Here is a 6,699-nt window from a genome sequence, read left to right on the forward strand (position 1 = left end):
TTCTAGGCACAGCCTTGGTAAACTGTCCTCGGGTGATCCTGCAGACTGCAGCTAGGAGAAAGACAGTGCTCGCTCCAGGAGCTTCTGGAACCCAGACAGCATCTGAACATGGCACCTTGATGAAGAGGTGACCTGAGCACAGGTGTTACTCTAAGAATTAAGCAGTATCATTTGTTAAATTCAGATAGCAAGTAGATTGTATACAGGCTTGTTTTGACAAGGGTATGTGTGTGCCTGTGATAGGGATCAGAGAATCCAGAGCCTGTTCTCACAAAGCCAGCAATAATGACAGCTAACATTTAGGGACATTCGTTTCTTACATGGGAAGCATTGTTTACATACCATCGAATCCTATAGATGTAAGCAATGTTAATCTATTGTTACAGCTACAAAATGAGACTGAAAGATAATTAGGTTCAAAATTACAAACAAGTAGAAGAAAATCCAGGCTCTGCATCCTAAGACATTACTAAAGAGCACTTTATAGGCCCTGACACTTCAAAATGTGAAGCCCTTCTTTATGAAAAAGTATAAATATACAGTTGCTGGATGCTCAGCCCCCGTTTCCAGGGACAATTTCTGCAGTCAATACACTAGCCTTATGACAGACCACTTGAAATGTTGAGACATGGAAGTTAAATAAAGACGGTGTCTGCTAGCGTTTCAGAGGAAAATTATAAAGGTGATTTGTACAAAGGATGACATATCTGCTCTGGTGTGACCTGGAGACAGCTGGATCCCTCATTGTGTGGAAATGAAAAGCTCTTCAAGTTCCCAGTTGAGCTATCATGAAAGACAACATTCTCCTGATCTGTCCAGCCAGTACGGAAGTGAAAAAGAAAGAAAGCATTCTCCTGATCTGTCCAGGCATTAAGGAAATGAGGGAGAGAGAGAGAGAGAGAGAGAGAGAGAGAGAGAGAGAGAGAGAGAGAGAGAGAGAGAGAGAGAGAACAAAGTGCCTGAAGATCTGACTGTATCAGGTGTGAGAGGAGAGGTTTTGTAGGAAAAAGGACCTGGGAAGAGGGGCTAAAGTTTGACCTACAGAAAGCAAACTGACTTTGTAAGAGCAGGGATTCCCCACCCCCACCCCACAACCATAATGCTTTTAACTTATCAGTTTTTACAGTATTTCCTGGGTCCTATTTAAATTTCTTATAATTTTAAAAATAATATAAAAATCTCTTTAAAAACATAAATATGCATGAAGCAAGCATGATCTGTCACCCAACACCATTGTCACATACACTTTTTTTTTACCCTTCTGTAGGGTCCAGTCTGTGTGATATGGGAAATTAGCCTCCAGATACATGGCCAGTTAGGCTGTCCCAGAGAACATTCCCCAGAAAGACTTGAAAAGATAGATGTTGAAATCACCTGGCAAGAAACCAGAGGGAAGGGCCAGGCTAACACTTACAGGATAGTTAAAGCAGGTGGAGTGTTTCATGAAAGACTCATAGTTGCCCAGTCTCAGCTGTGCCATTCTTCCCAGCTGCCACAAACCAGAGGTGAGGTTGCAGAAGAGGGGCTGGTAACAGACAATAGATGGGACTCAGATATAGCATGTACTTGCTCTATGGTGCACGGAGGAGCAAGTCCCTGGTTAGTTATTGTTGAAGATCACATGTTGGTGTGGTGAGTAGCTGTGGATTTTATCTACATTTCTCAGACAGAAAATGCAGCCTTCATACATGTCACCAGCGCTTGATAATTAGGCAACTTCCTGAATGTTGCTGCCTTGTGAATATTTCGTCATCAAAATATTGTGTGCCCACTTGGCTCTCAAACTTTTCCTTTGTAGTCACCCTGTGTGTGCTCCATTTACTTTATCTCAGAAACTAATTTCTTCTGTTTTAATTTCATATGGCCTCCTCCTAATCCTTGTTTCTGCTATTTCCTTTGGAAGAATTGTTTGTTCTTAAGTAGTAAGATAAATACATTGTAGCAAGTAGCAATACTTAAAAAAAAACCCTCACACCCAGGATTTATTGCATGCTTGGCTCAATGTTCGTTCAATTTTATTTATTCACATAATCGCCATAGCATTCACATGTAGACAGGGTTACAATTATCCTATTTTACAAACAAGGAGACCTGTGCATACCACTAGCAAATGACAGGCTCTGCACTGAACCTACACAGATTGGCATCTAGCCATGGCTCTTAATCAGTCATTCGGTCTTGCTCATTTAAATATTCATGAACATGTATGCTTACACATGAAGGTATGAGGATTTTATTCTTATAAAAGTAGTCACTGCAACTGTGATCCTCCTCCAAGGCCAGTGATTTGATTCTCCTCTTCCTCTCTGGCCATATGCCTTTGTATACCTTATTTGTGTTTTAATTTTCCTTGGATTTTGCAGGCCTGCCCACCCTTGGTGTGTTCTCTTGTAAGTTACCATTCTATTTTGCAACCAAAAAATACTTTAAAACATTTGCTCTTCAGGGTTGAAGCTCCTAGAGGTTGCATAACACCAACAGGGCACCCTTTACATTGCATGTGCTCCCATGAGATTTTGATCCTCTTTAAACCCATCAGTGACCTTCTTCACTGTAACAAATGGCGGTAAAAGTCTATTAGTCAAATAGGTTTGCATAGTTTTCTCCTATAGAGTAGTTGCCCCCACTCCCACCTCCTAATCCCCACAACAAACAAAGTTTCCATCCTCTGGCCCGAAATGACAGCTTTGGCATCACATTGTGATCACATTGTAGTTCCCAGGCCTTAGTGGGAAACCTTCCGATGTGCTCCATCCTGTCCATTCACTTCCCATTGGCTGGGACTCAGATACATCTTGGCACTAAAGAGGGAAACAGGCTGGGTGCCCAGGTAAATTCTATTTAGACTGAAGAGAGGGAGAATGAATTTTGAGAATCAGCCAGAAGTCTCCAACAAAGGAAAAGCAAACAAACTGGAGACACACAGGAGAAAATGGAGGGATATAATTTAGATCAGAGGGACAAGAAAGCCTTCATGAGGAAGTGGCATTAAGCTGGGAGCTGAAGGATAAGTAGGAGATGATCAGATGGTGTTCTGCAAAAGAAAAGCCGGGAAGTGAGCAAGAGCTGGGGCCATGTGCCTAACAGACATGAGATGAGATTGAAGAGATACTACAGAAAGTGGGTTGGGCAGACACCAGTACCTCCGACTAAACATCAGAAATGTTTGAATTCAAAGCAACCAGTGGAAGGTGCTTAAGAGATAACTAACTATTGGTGCTGTTAAGGAGGTCACAATGGCTGCTGCCTGAAGAATGGCAGGCAGAGAGCTAGCTGACAAGGAAGCAACTTACAAAGTATCCAGTGGTGAGCAGAGGGATTGTTGGATTTGTGGTTCACAGTGGGAGCAGAGGGACTGGAGAAGAGGTTGGCTCAGACATGGTGTCTCAGGAGCCCGTGGACAGACTTGGTGATAGGTTTTCATGTGGGGAGCAAAGGAAAAGAGGCATTCCATGTGACTCAGTTTCTGATGGAAACAACTGAGTAGATTATAACCTTTACTGTGGGAGGAGCAGGTTGGAGAGAAGAAAAAAAAAATTCACAACTGACAAACACAGTTTGAAATGCAGGTGGACCATGGAAATAGGCAATTAACTATGAGTCCAAAGCTCAAAAGAGAGGGCTAGACTTGGCAGTCACCGGGGCTGAGATGCATGTGCAACTATGAAGAGTAGTATATTAGAGAGACTGTATTAAGAGTTTGAGGAGGAGCAGAATTCACCATTTGGCAAAGGAGGAGAAACCAGAAATAATCAGCCATGAAGTACGAGACCATTGGGAGAATGTTGTCATGGGAGCCTGGAGGGTGGATAACGCTAAAAGCTAGTGCTTTTCACTCTGCTTGCCTCTGATTTATCTGATTTCAGATAAAACCCTCTACTCTTTTATTTTGATGAATTACTTCTTCATTGTCTTGAGTCTCTAGAGAGATGGTTATATCAAAGTACAAGTAATAACTCATTGGGCCTTCTCAATGTTTGCATTTATTTTAGAAATTCTTATTAAACAAAGAGCATAGTAAACATTCATGACAGTCAATATTTGACACGTGTACATTGTCAGGACTGCTCTACTTTTTACCACTGACTAGAAGACTGTCATGCTTTCAGGGTCCCCAATGGAAGAACTAGAGAAAGGACCCAAGGAGCTGAAGGGGTTTGCAGCTCCATTGGAGGAACAACAATATGAACAAACCAGTACCCCCAGAGCCCCCAGGGACTAAACCACCAACCAAAGAGTATACATGGAGGGACCCATGGCTCAAGCAACATATGTAGCAGAGGACGGCCTTGTCCGTCATCAATGGGAGTAGAGTCCCTTGGTTCTATGAAGACTCTATGCCCCAGTGTAGGGGAATGCCAGGGCCAGGAAGCAGGAGTGGGTGGCTTGGTGAGCAGGAGGAGTGGGGAGGGGATAATGGGTTTTTGGAGGGGAAACCAGGAAAGAGGATAACATTTGAAATGTAAATAAAGAAAATATCTTAAAAACAAAAACAAAAGACTGGTGTGCTTTGCTTTGACATAGAGTTTTCTCATTAGACTAATAAAGTATCTTACATATGGGCTTAATAAGAGATTTTTAAACAAATACAGGTTGTTAGTATAAATATTTTTCTCATTTACTTTCAACCCAGTCCCATATCATATAGTATTTATTATCTTCTAGCCATAGTCTTAAATGGCTACTGTAATGGAGGAGAGGGCTGAACCATGGAGGCAGAAGGAAATAGAAAATCCTGTTTCTTCTGTTGACAGGCTGTTGACTTCTCCTAGTAGTCATTTTCTACTAGGACATGGGCATCACTATGTCAACTCTAACTAATAAGACACGAGGGAGCATACATTGTGAGCAGTACACACATTCACGTCTCAAAACAGCCCTTCCACCATGTTCCTTCCCTCCGTTCTTCCTAAGAAAAGCCTATCTTTGTGGCCTAAAGCATAAAGTATAAAATAGTTAACCATGTTTAGGGTTTGTTCTTGCTCATGCAAACACACTGAAACACACACGCATCTGACTCCAGACCCAGTGTGACTATCTTCATAATGGCTGTCTTGTTCCCATCCTTAGATTCATTCAGTGCAAACAAAGATACATAAAGTAGATCTCTTTTAAAAAGGAATGGAGGTGGGGGGTGCTGAATAGATGCTTTAGCCAGTGGGTTGCCAGTCACCAGGATGAGGACCTGAATTGATCCCATGTAATATGCTGAGCATGATGTCATTCAACTATAACTCAGTGCTGGGGAGACAGTGACAGAAGCTCATTGACCAGCCAGCCTAGGTAAGTCAGCTAAGTCTGTGAAGTCAGTGAGAGACACTGTCAAAGAATTATGGTGCAGTGATTGAAGAAAGATACTTGAAATTGGCATTGGGTTTCTAAGTGCAAGCCTGTACTCTCACTCAGATGCACACACACTCATGTACTCTCACTCACATGCACACATGTAGCCTCACTTAGATACACACATGTACTCGAACTCAGATACACAGGTGTACACACAACAATAAAACTATAGACCACCAGAAATATTTCAGGTATATGTTTTTGTATATTTCACATTTAGTTTCTCTATTACATATAAATATATTGTCACATATTCATGTCATATTTAATAATATGTATTGTATATTATTTCCTTAAAATTTTCTTAGAATCTAGCAAGCATTCAGAAAAGCACATTTAAGAGTACAACTCAAGGAACTATAATAAAATCTACATATTTCCCACAATAGCAAACTATGTAATTTTGTCAATATCCATAGCCACCCTTTTGGAGAGATTCTAAGTTAACCATCTGGATCTCTAACCTCATAGATGTGTCTTGGCTGTTTTGGGGCACTGTATAAATGGAATCAAACAATATGCAATCTTTTGGGTCTTTGAGTTGTTTATTAAAAAATATATTGCTCATTCTCTGTCTCTCTCTGTCTCTCTCTCTCTCTCTCTGTGTCTCTCTGTCTCTATCTTCTGTGTTTGTCTGTCTGCCTTGTTCATTTAATTCCCAATATACAAGATTGCACACTGTCGGTTTTCTGGTGATAGATACTTGGATTATTTTCATTCTTTGCCAATCACAAATACTGCTGTGAGCCCTCTTTTGCATCTTTTGTATCCATGTGCAAATTCGTATCAATTATACCTGTGAGTATAATTACTAAATTACCAGACATGCATGTTTTCATCATTATTAGTGAACACCAAGCCCTCTTCAAGGTACCTTAATTAGCCCAATCCTAAAACAGACCCTGTGACTTGCAGGGGTCTTCCCATCCCGCTGCTTCCACACAGCACTTCCAAGTCTTTAGTCCCCAATCTTCAGCAGTTCTGCTACCTTCACCTACTTTTGTAAACTTGGTGTTTACAAAGCACACCGAACAGGCAGCTTGTAATATGATCCTTAATTCAAGGCAAATGCTATTTTCTCATTGGTAAATTGAGGCCATATATTTGGGAGGAATATCACACATTAGGTGTGCTATTATCAGGGTCACATACCTCATGTTTCCTACAATTTTCAATGTTGATCTTGATCTCCAGATTAAGCTTCTGTGACCTACATTTGTCCACTGTAGTTACAACTGTGATTTGAATGTTTTTGTCCCTTCCCAAATTTCATGTTGAAACAATCCTCAATGCAACAGCATTAAAAGGAGGAATTTCCGGGCAGTGATTAAGCAAGCTAGGGTTCCTCCCTCT

The sequence above is a fragment of the Mus caroli genome, unplaced genomic scaffold (assembly GCF_978045245.1).
Source record: "Mus caroli unplaced genomic scaffold, Mus_caroli_1 scaffold_1, whole genome shotgun sequence".
NCBI lineage: Eukaryota > Metazoa > Chordata > Mammalia > Rodentia > Muridae > Mus > Mus caroli.